Here is a 21,472-nt window from a genome sequence, read left to right as displayed (position 1 = left end):
GGCCCGGTGCGCTTGCAGTGGTCCGCAGAGGCGGAGAGATCTTTCTGTCGTTTGAAGGCGCTGTTCACCGACGCGCCAGTGTTGGCGCATCCTGACCCCTCTTTGGCGTTCATAGTTGAGGTGGACGCATCCGAGGCTGGGGTCGGGGCTGTGCTCTCCCAGCGCTCGGGTACGCCACCGAAGCTCCGCCCCTGTGCTTTTTTTTTCGAAGAAGCTCGGGCCAGCGGAGCGGAATTATGATGTGGGGGATAGGGAGTTGTTGGCCATGGTCAAGGCTCTGAAGGTGTGGAGACACTGGCTTGAGGGGGCTAAGCACCCTTTCCTCATCTGGACCGACCACCAGAATCTGGAGTATATCCGATCAGCTAGGAGACTGAATCCTCGTCAGGCAAGGTGGGCCATGTTCTTTACCCGATTTCGGTTTACGATTTCGTATCGACCAGGTTCCCTCAATACTAAGGCTGACGCGCTGTCCCGACTATACGACACGGATGACAGGTCCATCGATCCTACTCCCATCATTCCGGCGGCTAAGCTGGTAGCACCGGTAGTATGGGAGGTGGACGCGGACATCGAGCGGGCACTAAGGGCGGAACCTGCGCCTCCACAGTGCCCGGAGGGTCGTAGGTATGTGCCGCTCGCTGTTCGTGATCAATTGATTCGATGGGCTCATAGTCTACCCTCGTCAGGTCACCCGGGTATTTCAAGGACGGTGCGAAGTCTTAGAGGGAAGTACTGGTGGCCTACCTTGGTGAGAGACGTGCGATTCTATGTCTCCTCCTGTTCAGTATGCGCCCAGAGTAAGGCTCCTAGACATTTGCCACGAGGGAAATTACAACCCCTCCGCGTTCCACAACGGCCATGGTCCCATCTATCGGTGGATTTTCTTACTGATCTTCCCTTGTCTCAGGGGAACACCACTATCCTGGTCGTTGTGGATCGGTTCTCTAAGTCCTGCCGTCTTATCCCGTTGCCCGGTCTCCCTACGGCCCTGCAGACTGCGGAGGCACTATTTACCCATGTCTTCCGGCACTACGGGGTGCCCGAGGATATCGTTTCTGATCGGGGTCCCCAGTTCACGTCCAGAGTATGGAAGGCGTTTATGGAACATCTGGGGGTCTCGGTCAGCCTGACCTCGGGGTATCACCCGGAGAGTAATGGGCAGGTGGAGAGAGTGAACCAGGAGGTGGGTAGGTTTCTGCGGTCGTATTGCCAGGACCGGCCAGGGGAGTGGTCAAGATACATCCCCTGGGCAGAGATTGCCCAGAACTCACTGAGCCACTCCTCTACCAACATGTCACCATTTGAGTGTGTGTTGGGGTACCAGCCGGTTCTGGCACCATGGCATCAGAGCCAGACCGAAGCTCCTGCGGTGGAGGAGTGGGTGCAGCGCTCTAAGGAGACCTGGAGAGCCGTCCAGGAGTCTTTGCGTCAGGCGAGTGGACGGCAGAAGAAGAGCGCTGACCGTCACTGCAGTGAGGCCCCCGTGTTTGCACCGGGGGACAGGGTCTGGCTCTCGACCCGAAACCTGCCCCTCCGCCTGCCCTGCCGGAAGCTGGGTCCGCAGTGTGTAGGGCCATTTAAAGTCCTGAGGAGAATAAACGAGGTGTGTTATCGATTGTTACTTCCTTCGTATTATCGTATTAACCCCTCGTTTCATGTGTCTCTCCTCAGGCCGGTGGTAGCTGGTCCCATGCAGGAAGGTGAGGTTCCGGAGGTCCCTCCGCCCCCTCTGGATATAGAGGGGTCCCCGGCGTACGCGATAAAGTCCATACTGGATTCCAGACGCCGGGTGAGGGGCCTGCAGTACCTCGTGGACTGGGAGGGGTACGGGCCGGAGGAGAGGTGCTGGGTCCCGGTGGGGGATATATTGGATCCAAATCTACTAAGGGAATTCCATCGCCTCCATCCGGATCGCCCTGCGCCTCGCCCCCGGGGTCGTCCCCGAGGCCGGCGTCGGCGCACTGCGGGGGCCGCGCGTCAGGAGGGGGGTACTGTCACGAATATTACCGAAGGTGACTCCCCTTCCCGTTCGGGTGGCACTCGGCGGTCGTCGTCGCCGGTCTACTAGCTGCCACCGATCCCTTTTTCCTTTTCGTTTATGTCTGTCTAATTGTTTTCTCCTGTGTCTTTCGTGTCTGTGTATGTGCACCACACGGGACTGTTTTGGCTGTTCATTCGTTTGATGTAGTCTGTTCCTGTCCGTGAGTTCTGCGTGTAGTTATGTAAGTTCCATGTTCAGGTTTCGTCTACGTCGTTTTCTTATTTTGTAATTTTCCAAGTGTTTTCGTGTTCGTGTTCGTCTTTCAATAAATTACATTATGTCATCATACCTTGCTGCGTATTGGTCCTCCGATCCTTCTCTCCTCTCCTCGTCCGAGGAGGAGGAAGACGACAGCCGTTACAACCTCAGTCTAGAGCTTAAAACATACCATGTAGGCCTACTGTCAGTAATTGTCTTCATTTTGAGAAAATAAGTTGTCCACATAGGCCTATCACAGGATATTGAATGATTCCATATCCGCGCATAGGAAATGTCCATGTGTGATATTCAGAGTAATCCCAATATCATATGTCTAAAAGAAAATAGTTTTGATATATAGTTTTTTACATTAGAACTTGAAAAAACATTGGAACAAAGACATCTGGATTGTTTTGGATTGTTTTGATACAGTTGAAGTCGGAAGTTTACATATGTAACAGTATAACTTTAGTCCGTCCCCTCGCCCCGACCCGGGCGCGAACCAGGGACCTCTGCACACATCAACAACAGCCACCCTCGAAGCATCGTTACCCATCGCTCCACAAAAGCCGCGGCCCTTGCAGAGCAAGGGGAACCACTACTTCAAGGTCTCAAAGCGAGTGACGTCACCGATTGAAACGCTATTAGCGCGCACCACCGCTAACTAGCTAGCCATTTCACATCGGTTACATAAGTTGGGTGAATTTTGTCCCATTCCACCTGACAGAGCTGGTGTAACTGAGTCAGGTTTGTAGGCCTCCTTGCTTGCACATGCTTTTTCAGTTCTGCCCACAAATGTTCTATAGGATTGAGATCAGGGCTTTGTGATGGCCACTCCAATACCTTGACTTTGTTGTCCTTAAGCCATTTTGCCACAACTTTGGAAGTATGCTTGGGGTCATTGTCCATTTGGAAGACCCATTTGCGACCAAGCTTTAACTTCCTGACTGATGTCTTGAGATGCTGCTTCAATATATCCACATAATTTCCCCTCCTCATGATGCCATCTATTTTGTGAAGTGCACCAGTCCCTCCTGCAGCAAAGCACCCCCACAACATGATGCTGCCACCTCCGTGCTTCACGGTTGGGATGGTGTTCGTCGGCTTGCAATCCTCCCCCTTTTTCCTCCAAACATAACAATGGTCATGATGGCCAAAACTTTATATTTTTGTTTCATCAGACCAGAGGCCATTTCTCCAAAAAGTACAATCTTTGTCCCCATGTGCAGTTGCAAACCGTAGGCTGGCTTTTTTTATGGCGGTTTTGGAGCAGTGGCTTCTTCCTTGCTGAGCAGCCTTTCAGGTTATGTCGATATAGGACTCATTTTACTGTGGATATAGATACTTTTGTACCTGTTTCCTCCAGCATCTTCACAAGGTCCTTTGCTGTTCTGGGATTGATTTGCACTTTTCGCACCAAAGTGCGAACGTGCAAGATAAGTTTAATGCTAGCTAGCAACTTACCTTGGCTCCTTGCTGCACTTGCGTAACAGGTGGTCAGCCTGCCACGCAGTCTTCTCGTGGACTGCAATGTAATCGGCCCTAATTAATCAGCCATGCTGATCGGTCAACCTCTAGTCACAATACCCATAAAACCTAGCGGTCAAAATAGGAAATGGTTCCCATCGTTTTTCCACCGTGTATTTTCCCACAGGGGATTTTAGAAACACTTCAAATAAGGGCTGTGTTTCATGTAGGCTTACCCTAGCGTGACATTTTGATAACCGTGTAAATCTCTCTCAGACAAGGTGACGTATCAATATATTTGCCTGTATTTATCCCCCCAAAATGAAATGCTAATTAGCTACTAATGTGGCTATCATACAGAACATGAAATACCCTGACCGGTCTGGACGAGATTGACGAATTGAGGCAAAGGTAAGAATCTCTGCATTAACAATCTAATGTTAGCTAAAGGTAGTAATGAATTTATTGGTTACATTTCTTTGCCAATTCTTCTAAGTTGACAAGTCTGCGACCTGTCATGGGCAAGTTTTAAAATTACACAATACCTGTTAGCAAAGGTGTCAGCTAGAGATGACATGCAGGGATTTGTAGTTTTTCATGATGTCTACTTTCATGCTAATTAGCATTAAGGACATTTGAGTGTAAATAGAGACGACTATATTGATAGAAGTCACCTTGTCCAATAGAGATTTACAAGAATATCAAAATGTCTCGCCAGGGTAAGCCTATGGAAAATCCCCTATGTGAAAATGAATGGTGGAAAACAATTGGAACCATTTCCCTGTTCGACCACTAGGTTTTATGGGTATTATGACTCGTACACTGTGGGGCTCTATAGAGAGAAATAGTAATGGCATCTATTTTCGGCACTAATTTTGCCATGGTTCGCTGGGCAAAGCCTATGGGGAAAATGTATGCCGTTTTTTTATAGGGTGTTTAGATAAATGCCAAAAATAAGGTCTGTCGTAAACACAGGTTTAGGATATCTTATAGGTTTTGTTCTACAATCTTTATCAGCTAACGTCACTTCTTGTGAATGTTGAAGAATTTATGTAATAAAAAAAGCATATAAATCACAAAGGCTTCATAATTCATTAAGGTCATATTTACTGACTGCTATTATCTCATAGAACAAAACGTATAAGATCTCCTTAGTCTGTGCTTATCTTATTTTTGGTATTTATTCCAAAACCCACATTTTTCCCATTGGGATGGATGAACGAGCCAAAGGTAACTCATTTCTTTGTTTTAATTCTACAAGCTGGCGAGATCTAAAGATCTGTTTAGCTCAACATTGAAATGATTGGTTGACGGTAAGTGGGGGCGGTTCTTCCTGTATAAACAAACTCCCTTCCTTGACTACTTCCTTCCATCAAATCAAATGTTATTTGTCACATACACATGGTTAGCAGATGTTAATGCGAGTGTAGCGAAATGCTTGTGCTTCTAGTTCCGACAATGCAGTAATAACCAACGAGTAATCTAACCTAACAATTCCACAACAACTACCTTATACACACAAGTGTAAAGGGATAAAGAATATGTACATAAAGATATATGAATGAGTGATGGTACAGAACGGCATAGGCAAGATGCAGTAGATGGTATCGAGTACAGTATATACATGAGATGAGTAATGTAGGGTATGTAAACATTATATTAAGTGGCATTGTTTAAAGTGGCTAGTGATAAATGTTTTACATCAATTTCCATTATTAAAGTGGCTGTCAACCGTACCACAGGAATAGAATGTAAATCACAGTGGATAGATGTGGTGGCAGCTGTTGAGAAGTACTTGGGTGTACAATATTTTACTGCAGAGTTACAAGGTGTTTTGAAGGATAATATCCCGTCCTCCCAGGCTGCTGGCCTGGTGTAGGATCAGAGGGCCAAAGTAGTGGTATAACGATGAGGTTTTAATGGGTGTAGGGTTAGTTGGTTTTTCACAAAGTGTAATGAATTAATACTACAGAATAGTAGGCTGATGCACAGCCAATACACTAGGTGGGGGCGTGCACCTATAATAATTGTTTGCGGACCGCCATAACACTAAAGAAGAAGAAGACCACTTCCTTCACAACGGCTCTAGATCTGGTCTGTAAAGCGGAATAATTATAAATACAATTTTATTGGTCACATACTTGTGTTTAGCAGATGTTATTGCGGGTGTAGCGAAATGCACTGACTAATGTGGAGGTTGCATAGCTGTAAATGCTGCATGGTTCGCTGCACGGATAGCTCTGCTGTAATCAGTCTGGTATTTTATAGGCTTCACTTACTGGGCATCAGACAATTAAAACTACCTGGACTCTCGAAGAGGACATTGTTCCAACAGACTCTCGGGTGGAGTTAGATGATAACAGACATCAGGATTCTTGGTGAATAGGGTGTTGGATGTTTTATTGACTTTAATAGATTCAAATCTTATCCAGGATCTTTCTGAAGTAAGATTAGGCTACATCAGACATATATTTGTCACAACGTAAGTCGAGTGTTGATATGTAAATGTATGTTTGTTCCCAAGTATAAGGGATTTGCGTCAATTCAAATCTGGTATCAGGACAAAATGTGATTCAGAGTCCCCGAATATATTTTAAGTATTTTTATTAAACTCAAGCGATAAATGGTAAATTCAATTTTTGTATATACGGGTTCACTGTAACACCTCGCAGGGTAGAACAGGGAACTGGCAGGAGGTAAGTAAACAGCTGTTCTTATACCGTGATAGACGTAGTTCCAACCCCTCTGTTGGCCTATCACAGTGGAGGCTGAGCGTGGTTTAAACTTTGCTCAGCCTATCGCCGGCGCTCAGACTGGTCCCAGCCTCTTGGCGCTCTTTGGTGTCTGGCGCTGTTGCTGTGCAGATTACGCTCCCTCACCCCAGAGACTGAGGTCAGACAGCTCTGCAACATTGTCTGAGCTATTTGCACCTGCATACAAAGCACACTGTTCTCACTCAAGGCTAACCACCGCTTCCCAGCACACTTATCTGGGGCTAACTGTTACTTCCAGCACACACACCCAGGCGCCCAGGCCAACAGTTGCTAATATTCAATCACGTGATGTAGTTTTGGGTTATAGTGCAATAAACACAGATCCTCACACAAGGCAATGCGCAACAAGCAGCTAAAGTCAGAACCATGGAGAAATAATGAGGCCAAACCTACACCTTGCAGTAGCGGTGTGTAGGTAAAAACACCAGGGAAGCCAAGACAGAAAAATAGCCATATTACATGTGGTGATAATTGCATTGTTATAACCTGTTAGTTCATATGCCTTGACACAGCTGACAGCAGAAGACAGTGTCAGAATACATTCAACCACACCTTTGTTACATCATAAAACTAGAGAGCAACATCTGTCCTGTTAAGTTCACAAAAAATGTTGCATGTAACAGTTACATGACCTTCAGAATGGTCAAGCAAGTGAATGTTTTCTGAATACTAAACAACTATTGATTTAGAGTTACCGCAAGTCAAAAAGGAAACAGGTGCTGCCTCCACTGTTCAAGCACCATTTCAACTTCAACATCATCTAATTTAGTCTTCTACAGTGACAACTAAAATATACCAAAAACCAGGGGTACAACTTTCACTGGGATGGAGTATACATGCCCCCCACATTCTGAAATTGCATCTTTGACCCCCCCAGTTTTATCATTGGAATGTGATACTAAATGTTGCAACGGTGTGCTTTAGGACCATGCGGATGCCTCCAAGAGGCCGAGTAGGCAGTTTTTAGTGTTTATCTGACTGGATAAAAAATATATACACACACACACACACTTCTAAAACCAAAGTTGCGCCCCTGCCAAAAACGATTTAGTCCCATCAACCTAAGCTAAATATGATGCGTCTATCCATAGTACTGATTTCTGTGTGTGCGTGCAAGTAGAAGAAAAAAAACATGTTGTGTGTCTGTAACGGATGTGAAATGGCTAGCTAGTTAGCGGGTACGCGCTAGTAGCATTTCAATCAGTTACGTCACTTGCTCTGAGACTTCAAGTAGTGTTGCCCCTTGCTCTGCAAGGGCCGCGACCTTTGTGGAGCGATGGGTAACGATGCTTCGTGGGCGACCGTTATTGATGTGTGCAGAGGGTCCCTGGTTCGCGCCCGTGTCGGGGCGAGGGGACGACGTAAAGTTATACTGTTACATTGATGCTGTTGACCCGGATCACTGGTTGCTGCGGAAAAGGAGGAGGTTGAAAGGGGGGTGAGTGTAACGGATGTGAAATGGCTAGCTAGTTAGCGGGTACGCGCTAGTAGCATTTCAATCAGTTACGTCACTTGCTCTGAGACTTCAAGTAGGGTTGCCCCTTGCTCTGCAAGAGCCGCGGCCTTTGTGGAGCGATGGGTAACGATGCTTCGTGGGCAACCGTTGTTGATGTGTGCGAGAGGTCCCTGGTTCGCGCCCGGGTCGGGGCGAGGGGACGACGTAAAGTTTATACTGTTACATTGATGCTGTTGACCCGGATCACTGGTTGCTGCGGAAAAAGGAGGAGGTTGAAAGGGGGGTGAGTGTAACGGATGTGAAATGGCTAGCTAGTTAGCGGGTACGCGCTAGTAGCATTTCAATCAGTTACGTCACTTGCTCTGAGACTTTAAGTAGTGTTGCCCCTTGCTCTGCAAGGGCCGCGGCCTTTGTGGAGCGATGGGTAACGATGCTTCGTGGGCAACCGTTGTTGATGTGTGCAGAGGTTCCCTGGTTCGCGCCCGTGTCGGGGCGAGGGGACGACGTAAAGTTATACTGTTACATGTCCCAACTTATGTTCCCTGAACGGTCTAGGACTCTGTCAGACAGTACACGCTTTTCGTTTTTTTTTTGTCCAAGGCTACCTGGCTAAAATACTTGCTCGCTAGCCTACCATTCCTCCATTCATGGGCAACGATGCGCCAGGCCAGCTAGTTGATAGCCCCTTTTCAAATTATTACTATTTTTGAGATTTAATTGTGAGATGCTCATCTCACTACACACTGGCAAAAAATATATATTTGGACAATTATTATTTTCTATTTTATTGTTTTAGATTCCCTTATATTGTATTCGTGAGTGTTCAGTGTTTTCTGTGCCTACTTTGCTCAAATTATTGCGTTGGATTAAAATGGCACTATTGTAAAGGGTTGCGTCAATCGAATCTGGTAAAAGGATAAAATGTGATTCAGAGTCACCGAATATACTTTAAGTATTTTTATTTAACACAAGCGATAAATGGTAAATGCAATTTTCGTATATACGGGTTCACTGTATCACCACGCAGGGTAAACAGAGAACTAACTTATTCATACAGAGTTCTTCTTATATACTAAGACAGAGTTAGTTCCCGCTTCTGAGCTGGCCTGTCAAAGTAGAGGCTGAGCGTGGTCTAGACTCACTCAACCTATCGTTGGCGCACAGGCTGGTCCCAGCCCCTGGCGCTCCAACTGTCCGGTGCTGTTGCTGTGTAGATTACACGCCCACACCCTAGAAACTGAGGTCAGACAGTTCTGCAACATTGTTGAGCTATTTACACCTGCATAGAAAACATACTGTTCCCGCTCAAGGTTAACCACAGCTTCTCAGCACACTATCTGGGGCAAAATGTTACTTCCAGCACACACACACAGACGCCCCCATTATAGGCCAAGCATATTTTCAATCCTCACACTGTAGCTTCCATAAAGTGATGATTGGAATTAAAAAGTTTGAATTACTTTTTGGGTGGAACAGGTTTTATTACATTTGATCATTTATCACTCTCACGTGCACATTTCTGTCCATTAAGACCCAACAATGTGCTACCTTTTTTGTGACAATGCTAATATATTTTCAGCCAAATCTATCTAACCTGGTCAGCAACTTGGATGCTTTGCAACAATACTGCAGCTATTAGCCAACATTAGCTTGCTTGTCCAAAGTCCAGCTAGCCTCTGTAGCTAGCTAACAACAGTCAGCTGAAAGCTGCTAGCTAGCTAACCTACAGGCAAAGAAAGGTAGCTAGCTGTAATGGTTTATGGAAGGTTTGTTACACAAACAACAACTTCAGCCATTGTCCTGATCCAGACGAAAATAGCTGACATCGACACAGAAGCTGGCTAACGATAGCTAGTTCACATCCAAATGACAGTCCTATATTTTTGCACAAAACATGGCTACATCAGTTCAAAACCAAATTGACACGCTGCTACCTTACAATGCATGCAATGCAATAGACTTTTGCAACACTAGCTAGCTAGCTACTCCATAGACCAAGCTATATTTAGAGCTAGCCATATTTCACTGTCAGACAGGACACAACTCAAACTGTAGCGGAGAAAACAAATACACGTAAACAGCACGTTGTGCACTGCAGTGAGCAAATGCATGCTGGCTAGCATCAGAACAAACTCCTTTTCAAACATCCAGAATAAATTAGAATATGCTCCTTCTCCTGTCTAATTTAAAATGTTAATCCAAATCTGTGCAGATCAACATTGCCAAACTAAGAACTTTGCCAATTGACCGGCTTGATTGTTTTTACAGCTCCGATCTGGATGCTGGACTAGCCCATGTGTTGGATATTTGTCAACAACTCTGCCATGCACGGCAATTCCAGTGGTGCTGCACTAGGGGTGGGGGCTAATGGGGGCAAGAGAATATGTTATGAAATATATATTTTCTCAGTAGCATGCATTGCTAAAACAAAGGTTTAAGGAAATACAGGCAGGGACCACATTACTGCAAGACAAAATCATTCGGTCAATTAATCACGATGGTCTCGTAAGTATTAAAGCAGTGCGTTAACTTAATTTAAACTATTAAACTCAATAAATAAATCATTGTGAAGACCCTGGTCCTTCCCCCACCAGCAGCCAACCAGCAGTGCAGCCACCAGTCCCAGGGCTCCCCTCAATGAGGTTTAGTGACAGGCAGCTGTAGGGTACTTTGCTTTATAAAATAAGCAACAACAGCTCAGACCAATTCCAGCATTTAATTTAATCATATGTTTTATAGTGTTAAATATGTCATTATAGTGTTAAAAAATGTTTTATAGTGTTAAAAAATGTTTTATGGTGTTACATAATATTTTATAGTGTTAAATAATGGTAGGTCTACATCATGTTTCTTTGTATCTGCAGGAACAGGCCCTCACGCAAGCTCCACTTCTGCCTACATAATATGTTAAGGATTTTTTTTTTTACATATTTATTTTTATTTCACCTTTATTTAACCAGGTAGGCTAGTTGAGAACAAGTTCTCATTTGCAACTGCGACCTGGCCAAGATAAAGCAAAGCAATCCGACACATACAACAACACATTTACACATGGAATAAACAAAACATACAGTCAATAATACAGTAGAACAAAATAAAACAAAAAGTCTATAAACAGTGAGTGCAAATGAGGTAAGTTATGGCAATAAATAGGCCATGGTGGCGAAGTAATTACAATATAGCAATTAAACACTGGAATGGTAGATGTGCAGAAGATGAATGTGCAAGTAGAGATACTGGGGTGCAAAGGAGCAAGATAAATAAATAAATACAGTATGGGGATGAGGTATGTAGATAGATGGGCTATTTACAGATGGGCTATGTACAGGTGCAGTGATCTGTGAGCTGCTCTGACAGCTGGTGCTTAAAGCTAGTGAGGGAGATATGAGTCTCCAGCTTCAGAGATTTTTGCAGTTCGTTCCAGTCATTGGCAGCAGAGAACTGGAAGGAGAGGCGGCCAAAGGAGGAATTGGCTTTGGGGGTGACCAGTGAGATATACCTGCTGGAGCGCGTGCTACGAGTGGGTGCTGCTATGGTGACCAGTGAGCTGAGATAAGGCGGGGCTTTACCTAGCAGAGACTTGTAGATAACCTGTAGCCAGTGGGTTTGGCGACGAGTATGAAGCGAGGGCCAACCAACGAGAGCGTACAGGTCGCAATGGTGGGTAGTGTATGGGGCTTTGTTGACAAAACGGATGGCACTGTGATAGACTGCACCAGTTTGTTGAGTAGAGTGTTGGAGGCTATTTTATAGATGACATCACCGAAGTCGAGGATCGGTAGGATGGTCAGTTTTACGAGGGTATGTTTGGCAGCATGAGTGAAGGATGCTTTGTTGTGATATAGGAAGCCGATTCTAGATTTAATTTTGGATTGTAGATGTTTTATGTGAGTCTGGAAGGAGAGTTTACAGTCTAACAAGACACCCAGGTATTTGTAGATGTCCACCTATTCTAAGTCTTGAACTCAAAATTCTACTGAAGTATTTGCTATTAAATGTACTTAAGGATAAAACAAAAGTAAATTTGAAGGTTTTGTAAACCTATCAGATGCTTACTAATTGTAATCAACTTAAACCTCAGACTCCTCACTCTCTACCACAATCAGCCTCTTTGCACGGTCCATGAAGTCTGGCCTCCTGCTCCTGACAGAGTCCTGGTGCCACAGCATCACAGCTTTTATCGGATCATACTCCCTGATCTCTGGAGAGGACAGCTGGACCATAAGGAGATCTGACAGTGTATCAGACTTTAGGTTGGACCACCAATCAGTTTTCATCTGTTTCATTGTATTCAAACCTCTTTCATATTCAGCTGTGATGCTGGACGGGCGAGCAGGTGCGGGCAGTGATCGATTGAATAGCATGCATTTAGTTTTACTTGCGTTTAAGAGCAGTTGGAGGCCACGGAAGGAGAGTTGTATGGCATTCAAGCTCGTCTGGAGGTTAGTTAACACAGTGTCCAAAGAGGGGCCAGAAGTATACAGAATGGTGTCGTCTGCGTAGAGGTGGATCAGAGAATCACCAGCAGCAAGAGCAACATCATTGATGTATACAGAGAAGAGAGTCGGCCCGAGAATTTAACCCTGTGGCACACCCATAGAGACTGCCAGAGGTCCGGACAACAGGCCCTCCGATTTGACACACTGAACTCTATCAGAGAAGTAGTTGGTAAACCAGGCGAGGCAGTCATTTGAGAAACCACGGCTGTCGAGTCTGCCAATAAGAATGTGGTGATCGACAGAGTCGAAAGCCTTGGCCAGGTCGATGAATACGGCTGCACAGTAATGTCTCTTATCGATGGCGGTTATGATGTCGTTTAGAACCTTGAGCGTGGCTGAGGTCAACCCATGACCAGCTCTGAAACCAGATTGCATAGTGGAGAAGGTACGGTGGGATTCGAAAGGGTCGGTAATCTGTTTGTTAACTTGGCTTTCGAAGACCTTAGAAAGACAGGGTAGGATAGATATAGGTCTGTAGCAGTTTGCGTCTAGAGTGTCACCCCCTTTGAAGAGGGGGATGACCGCGGCAGCTTTCCAATCTTTGGGAATCTCAGACGATACGAGAATCCCTAGTTATCTTTCTGTCCTCCCTAACTGTGCACTTGTTCACTATCCCTTAACTGATTTGAAAGGAAATGTCTGTTATTAAACATATGGTGGATTCTCCCACTAGCCCATGACTCCACCAATCCAATGCCGTTTTTTTTGTCTTTGGTACAATTTTCATAAATATGTTGTAGATTTTCGTAACTGTAAGTACAACGATGTTCCTGTCATTTGTTAACAATACATTTAACTATAATTAATCAAACTGCTAAAAACTGAATTACGAAAGCAAAATTATAAAGTGTCAAGTTTACGTACAGTATTAAAAAAAATATGAAATTTGAAATGATGGTGTAGAAATACTTGGGTGTGAAATTACAGTTTATTCCACTCATTATCTGAATGTTGTTGATTTTAGATGTGGCTGCTGTTACAGTAACAAGTCACATAGAAAAGTGGATCTTGAACAATGTTGCATGGGGCAGAAATTTCACCAGGCTACACCAATACCTTTTTACTGTAGGTTTCTACTACATGTTACAATACCCCTATATCTGATGGTTACTTCTACGTATGTACTGTATAAGAATACTGAAACTGTAAGACTGACATTTTTCTCAACATGCTCCAAGTGGGATAACGAGCAGCAGTAGTTCTGGTGTTTAGGTTTTTCATCGCTGGTTATTTGAACAAACCATGATTTAGCAGGTGTTACCATCTTTCACACGTTGGAAGGGGAGGCGACATTCGGCCCGTATCTTGAAAGGGGGGGTGGAGCTTTTCGATTCGGTTCTGCTCTTTGTTCTACCATCAAGTTTTATACGTTTTTACATTTTGTAAAAAATATTCCAATTCCATTTTGAAAAATTTGCCAAAGTGAAATATACAAGACATTTGTGGAAAGTAATGAACGATGACACACTTCAGGAGAAAGGAGGTATTATAAGGATGCAGCCATCAATCAGAGATTTGGACTAAAGTAATAAAACAAATTGGTCTAATGATATTCTATGTACAATACTTCCTGTGGTCACCAGGACAGAGCTAGCCCGTCCCCCTCCAACCTGCCGGAGTCCCCTGGTCACAACTCTCCTTGTAGCGTCTTACTGCTGGATCTGAAGAGGGTGTCTGTGCGGCTGGTCGACTGCAGGAAAACACCAGGGCAGAGTGGAACTGTGAGAGAAGGACATGAGAGAGATTTGATTTCATCAAGTAAGAACAATGGGGGGGGTGGATGAGACTACAATCTGCTTCTGTAACTTCTGTTAATTGATTGATAAACAATATACACTCAGTGGACAGTAAATTGTCGATTCAGTTTCGTGAACGGAGGATCGTGTTCCTAATAAACTGGCCATAGAGTATTTATTAAAGAGGGATTCAGGTATCCTAGTGGTTAATGCCAGTATTCGCAAGGTTGCTGGTTTGAATCTCTGAGACAATTAGGTAAAACATCTGTCTGTGCTCTTGAGCAAGGTACTTAACCCTGATTGCTCCTGTAAGTCGCTCTGGATAAGAGCGTCTGCTAAATAACAGATTTTTTTAAATAAAAAAAATGTATATTATTTATGGACTTATATTTCCAAAACCAAGTTATTTAATGTTATTGTTTTACAGGGGAAACACCGTACCGTTGTTCTCTCAGTGGGAGGGGCTTATCATCTGGTGCGCTTCAACAACATCATGTTGCTGACGAGACAGAGAAGAGTGTCTCCAGATCAGAACATCTCAAGAAACACCAGCAGGGACGTACAGGGAAGAAACATCACCACTGCTGCTCTGACTGTGGGAAGAGTTTCACAAGCCAGAGTGGCTTCATTATTCACTGTGATCAGTGTGGGAAGAGTTTTGCTGCATCTAACACCTTCAAATCTAATGTAAGAATTCATACAGGGGAGAAGCCTTACCTCTGTCTTGATTGTGGGAAAAGCTTTGTTAGTGCAAGAGTCCTAACCATACACCAGCGTGTACACACTGGAGAGAAGCCTTATAGCTGTGATCAGTGTGGGAAGAGCTTTGCTGTAGCTTCCACCTTGACTTTACACCAGCGAACACACACTGGAGAGAAACCTTATAGCTGTGGTCAGTGTGGGAAGAGCTTTGCTGTATCAGATAGACTAACTAGACACCAGCGAATACACACAGGAGAGAAGCCTTATAGCTGTGGTCAGTGTGGGAAGAGCTTTGCTGTATCAGATAGACTAACTAGACACCAGCGAATACACACAGGAGAGAAGCCTTATAGCTGTGATCAGTGTGGGAAGAGCTTTGCTGTAGCTTCCAACCTGACTACACACCAGCGAACACACACTGGAGAGAAGCCTTATAGCTGTGATCAGTGTGGGAAGAGCTTTGCTCAATCAGATAAACTGAATTCACACCAGCGAACACACACTAGAGAGAAGCCTTATAGCTGTGATCAGTGTGGGAAGAGCTTTGCTCAAGCTTCCACCCTGACTGCACACCAGCGAACACACACTGGAGAGAAGCCTTATATCTGTGGTCAGTGTGGGAAGAGCTTTAATCGGTCAGGGACCCTGAAATCACACAAGCTAACACACGCTGGTGAGAAAGAAGCCTTATTCCTGTGATCAGTGTGGGAATTGTTTCAGTCAGTTATGGACCCTTTATTCACACCAGTGAACACACACTGGAGAAGGAACCTTATGTGTGTCTATGTGGGAAGAGCTTTGTTTATTTAGGGCCAATGAGAAAACACCAGAAAGCACAAACTTGCTGTATTTCATCTCCCTCCCCTTCTGGCACCGGTTCCAGATCCCTAAATAAAGGATCAGTAGAAAACATCCAGTGAACAGTCATATCCATCTCCCATTCTTAAACAGTTGCCTCAGTCTGATCACCATGGTAACCTCTGGAGCATAATATGCAGCTCTGATCTAGGATCAGGTCTCCCCTGTGTCTATGTAATATCACACATTGATCTAAATGGATAAATGTTATCATAGGAAATGTTATAGGGAACCGGTGTGTGTGTGTGTGTGGGAGGGATGTTGATAATTGTATCTTCTTTCATATACTCATGATACTATTATTATTAAATGTCATTATGTAGAATAATGTTTCAACAATAGGTGTATATTCATGTATTCAATTGATCAATACATTCAATCCATTATCTTCTAAACAAGAAGTTATCACTTAAAATGTGTATTTTATAAATCTGTATTGATTAAAATGATCCTAAATCTAATAAGTTATTGGTATCAGGTAACAACTTTTTTTAATGAATAATGTAATAACTTAAACCGATCATGTAATAACACCTAAACCAATGTTTAATGTGTTACTTCACTAATGTTAATGCACATACCACCTTCCACCAATTACAAACACACACACACAAACCTATGCACTTGTACTCTTACACAAACAAGCACTCAGTTATAGACACATGTATTGATTTAATATTTTTTAAATTAACAATTAATCTGTAGTTCTTATAGTCAATGAGACAGGGGGCTCGGTCAGGCAAGAGGAAGGAGGATTGGGAAACTGCAAATAACAATAAGCTGAACTCCGCCTAGCAGAAACATCTTTGTATTGGCAACTATTCATTATTAGTTTATATTGTATTAAAGTTAAGGGATGTCACCCTGGGCGGGGTGAACCATAGTAGGGGATAAAAAGAGAAAACACCATCTTGAGAACTGAGTGTCTTGTTTGTAAATTGCTGTAAGTGTAAACTCCGGGTTGCAAACCTTATTAAACAAACTAACCTCTAATCAAAGAAGTTTCCTGTGGTCACTTGTATGAACATATACAGAAAGTGTAAGGAATTTCTGCCCTGTTATCATTATTTCTATTCATTACGGAATAGTAGGCTGATAAATAGACAAATCAGTTGGAGTCGTGTATCTGTAACAATTGTTTGCAGACCGCCATAATACCAAAGAAGAAGAAGACCCCTTCCTTCACAACAGCTCTGCTCCGTGAAGCGCAGCAAGTATGAATGTCCTGACTTCTGCCAAGGTTGCATCGCCGTAAATGCTGTATGGCCACTGCAGATGTCAGATTGAACATACATCGGACTTTACTGTTTCACCGCAATGATGGCGCAGCGCTAATCTGTATTTTATTTACGAGGACTCTTACTGGGCCTCAGCCAATAAAAAATACGTGGACGCTCGAAGAGAACGATGTCAGAGAAGAAGAGGCAGAGAGAGGGGCCCAACTCGAGTGAAAATCTGTCGCCCTCCAGCAGGTGGAATTTTTTCGCTCCACCAGGCAAGGAGTTTTTGTGTTGAGGTCAATGAAAATGTGTTGAATTTGGTCAATCAAGAAACGAATGGCTTATTTGCTATGTGAGGTTTATTTGGTCGAATAGAAGTTTCTTAGTCTGCACCCCTAAGACCGCTTTAAGCCCTGTCGTGGATAATTGTCTCAGAAATATATCACTCTTACAAGAACTTGTGAATTCAATATAGACTTTAATACAAAGTAGCAAAACTGAGTCCTTCCATGGAAGGACCCTATCACAAACGTAACAGAGCCGAGCCCCTCCATGGAAAGAGACTCAATTCTCATATTACAGAGTCCTGCCTTTATAGGATTCTGTCTTTGCATAACAAATAGAGTCCCCTCCCTCTATATGAAAATAGCTTCCCTTGACCCTTCTCCATTATTTTCTTTTCATCGCTTGCTTGTTCACGCCCACTAACGCTCATATCTGCTTTTGGTTAGGTTATAATGATGGCAGAACCCTTTTCACGTCCTAAAAATAATGCATGTTATTATGTTTCACGTGTTGGTCATCAGTTATTTTGCTACCATCCTTTTTCCTGTATCCTTCTGACCATAGTACGTCCAGCTGTCATAAATGTACGTATGGTCTTGGTTAATGTACTCTTTCAAAAATAGAGTATAGCCTGGGTGTCATATGGCCTGGGTGTCATCTTCTCTTAACTTCTACTTGGTCACAATCCCGGATCCGGGAGCACCCTCATCAGTAAAAAAGCTGACTAGCATAGCCTAGCATAGCGCCACAAGTAAATACTAGCATCTAAATATCATTAAATCACAAGTCCAAGACACCAGATGAAAGAAACACATCTTGTCAATCCAGCCATCATTTCTGATTTTTAAAATGTTTTACAGGGAAGACACAATATGTATTTCTATTAGCTAACCACGATAGCAAAAGACACAACTTTTTTTTCCCACCATTTTTTTCCTGCATAGGTAGCTATCACAAATTCGACCAAATAAAGATATAAATAGTCACTAACCAAGAAACAACTTCATCAGATGACAGTCTGATAACATATTTATTGTATAGCATATGTTTTGTTAGAAAAAATGTGCATATTTCAGGTATAAATCATAGTTTTACATTGCAGCCACCATCACAACTCTCACCAAAGCAACTAGAATAACTACAGAGACCAACGTGAATTACCTAAATACTCATCATAAAACATTTATGAAAAATACACAGCGTACAGCAAATGAAAGACAAAGATCTTGTGAATCCAGCCAATATTTCAGATTTTTTAAGTGTTTTACAGCGAAAACACAATATAGCATTATATTAGCTTACTACAATAGCCAACCACACAACAGCATTGATTCAAGCCAACAATAGCGATAATGAATAAACCAGCAAAAGATATACATTTTTTCACTAACCTTCTCAAACTTCTTCAGATGACAGTCCTATAACATCATATTACACAATACATATAGAGTTTGTGTCACACCCTGGCCTCTGTTATATTGATTTTCTTTATTAGTTTAGTTAGGTCAGGGTGTGACATGGGGGATGTTTGTGTGTTTTGTCTAGTTTAGGGTGTGTGTATTGTTTAAGGGGTTTTTAGTATGTATGGGGTTGTGTTCAGTGTAGGTGTTTAGGAAAGTCTATGGTTGCCTGATTTGGTTCTCAATCAGAGACAGCTGTTTATTGTTGTCTCTGATTGGGAGCCATATTTAAGGCAGCCATAGGCTTTAGGTGTTTGTGGGTAATTGTCTATGTTGAACGTTTGTAGCTTGTGTATGCACTTACGTTTGTAGCTTCACGGTTGTTTTGTTTTGTAAAAGTGTTTGTTTCGTGTTTCGTCATCTTTTTTTTATTTAATTTTTTTCTCCCCTTTTCTCCCCAATTTTCGTCGTATCCAATCGCTAGTAATTACTATCTTGTCTCATCGCTACAACTCCCGTACGGGCTCGGGAGAGACGAAGGTCGAAAGCTATGCGTCCTCCGAAGCACAACCCAACCAAGCCGCACTGCTTCTTTAACACAGCGCGCCTCCAACCCGGAAGCCAGCCGCACCAATGTGTCGGAGGAAACACCGTGCACCTGGCCCCCCTTGGTTAGCGCGCACTGCGCCCAGCCCGCCACAGGAGTCGCTGGAGCGCGATGAGACAAGGAAATCCCTACCGGGCAAACCCTCCCTAACCCGGACGACGCTGGCCCAATTGTGCGTCGCCCCACGGACCTCCCGGTCGCGGCCGGCTGCGACAGAGCCTGGGGGCGAACCCAGAGACTCTGGTGGCGCAGTTAGCACTGCGATGCAGTGCCCTAGACCACTGCGCCACCCGGGAGGCCCCGTGTTTCGTCATCTTTAATAAAAGAAGATGTCTTCATATCCCGCTGCGCCTTGGTCCGCTTATTATGACGGTCGTGACAGTTTGTTCGAAAATGTGCATATTTAGCGGCACAAATCGTGGTTATACAATGAGAATAGTAGCCAAGCTGCCAACAAAATGTCGGGAGAAGTCTTGGGAGAGGCACCTAATCTAATCAGTAACTAATCATAAACTTGACTACAAAATACAGGTTGGACAGCAAATGAAAGATACATTAGTTCTTAATGCAATCGCTGTGTTAGATTTTTAAAATTAACGTTACTACGACATACAGCGTGCGTTAAAGCGAGACCGCACCGAAATTAATGGCGGAATAGTAGTTTGACATTTTTCAACAGAACAACGAATTAACATCATAAATAGTTCTTACTTTTTGATGAGCTTCCATCAGAATCTTGGGCAAGTTGTCCTTTGTCCAGAAGAATCGTTGCTCGGTTGTAGATTGTCGCCTTCAACTTTGGAATTAGCAGTAAACATTAGCCATGTGGCGAAGACGTGCCCAAACTCACTATAACGCAGCACTAAGAAAATTCCGAAAATCGCAATATACTGATATAAAATGATATAACTCGGTTTAAAATAACTACATTACGACGTTTTTAACACCTATATCGAATAAAATCAGAGCCGGATATATCTAAGGCCTATAATGAGAGCTTTCCAGAACGCCATCCTGAGGTCTGTCTTGCGTCATGGCGAATGTTGAAAAGAGTGTACCCCACGTACCCAGACCCTTTATATGGCCTCAGATCTACCTAGCAACTCCATTCCAATTCTCACTACTTGCTGACATCTAGGGGAAGGCGTATGCAGTGCATGTCGACAAATAGAATGCATGCAAATTAATAAACTGACCCTAGAACAGACTGCCTGATTTCAGATTTCTCACTTCCTGACAGGAAGTTTGCTCCAACTTGAGTTCTGTTTTACTCACAGATATAATTCAAACGGTTTTAGAAACTAGAGAGTGTTTTCTATCCAATAGTAATAATAATATGCATATTGTACGAGCAAGAATTGAGTACGAGGCAGTTTAATTTGGGAACGAAACCCCCTATTGAGAAAAGAGATGTGCATGTCCTTGCTACTTCAACCTAGCAACTAGACCTATTTATATGTAATGCTTAGCTCTCCTTAATGCTTAGCTCCCACAGCCCTTGGCGGGAAGCTTTTGCGTCTTCCATTCAGAGAACCGCTACACGCCCTATAAAGGCATCTAGCCATGAGCTAATTGGAAAGACAATAGCAAAGAATTTCTCTAACCAAGCTGTTTTTGTTGTTTCTATAAATACCTTAGATTTGTTATTTTAGATTTTATTTGCAAATATAAAAACAATACAACCACACGTGGACATAATGCATTTACTATCATTCAGGATGATTCTAAAACAGTGAAACATGTAATGTACAGTTTAAATAGATTCATGATTGTCACGTTCCTGACCTATTTCTGTTAGTTCGTTGTATGTGTTAGTTGGTCAGGACGTGAGTTTGGGTGGGCATTCTAAGTTTTCTGTTTCTATGTTGGTTTAAGGGTTGCCTGGTATTTCTCTCAATTAGAGGCAGGTGTTTGGCGTTTCCTCTAATTGAGAGTCATATTTAGGTAGGTTGTTTCACAGTGTTTGTTGTGGGTGGTTGTCTCCTGTTTCAGTGTTTGTTCGCACCATACGGGACTGTTCGGTTTGTTTGTACATCGTTCCTTTTGTGTAGTCTATTTTCCCTGTTCGTGTGTTCTTAGTGTTATATGTAAGTTCGTATAGTTCAGGTTTGTCTACATTTGTTTTGTTATTTTGTTAATTATTATTCAAGTGTTTTCGTTTCGTGTTTATTCCGTCTTGTTTTATTAAAATTATGTCATATCAACCCGCTGCGCCTTGGTTCAATC

The 21,472-nt window shown here is 43.4% G+C and overlaps 1 protein-coding gene and 1 pseudogene across 1 annotated transcript in view; one reads left to right on the top strand and one right to left on the bottom strand.

Moving 5' to 3' along the window:
* Window positions 1-16,137, top strand: part of LOC120043729 — a 79,606-nt pseudogene extending 63,469 nt beyond the window's left edge.
* LOC120043725 (gastrula zinc finger protein XlCGF57.1-like) overlaps window positions 1-21,472 on the bottom strand; it is a 714,153-nt gene that overhangs the window by 358,269 nt on the left and 334,412 nt on the right. The window lies entirely within an intron of this gene.

Source organism: Salvelinus namaycush, chromosome 3 (assembly GCF_016432855.1).
Source record: "Salvelinus namaycush isolate Seneca chromosome 3, SaNama_1.0, whole genome shotgun sequence".
NCBI lineage: Eukaryota > Metazoa > Chordata > Actinopteri > Salmoniformes > Salmonidae > Salvelinus > Salvelinus namaycush.
Note: the sequence above shows the minus strand (reverse complement) of the source record. Positions and strands in the feature narration are given on the sequence as shown.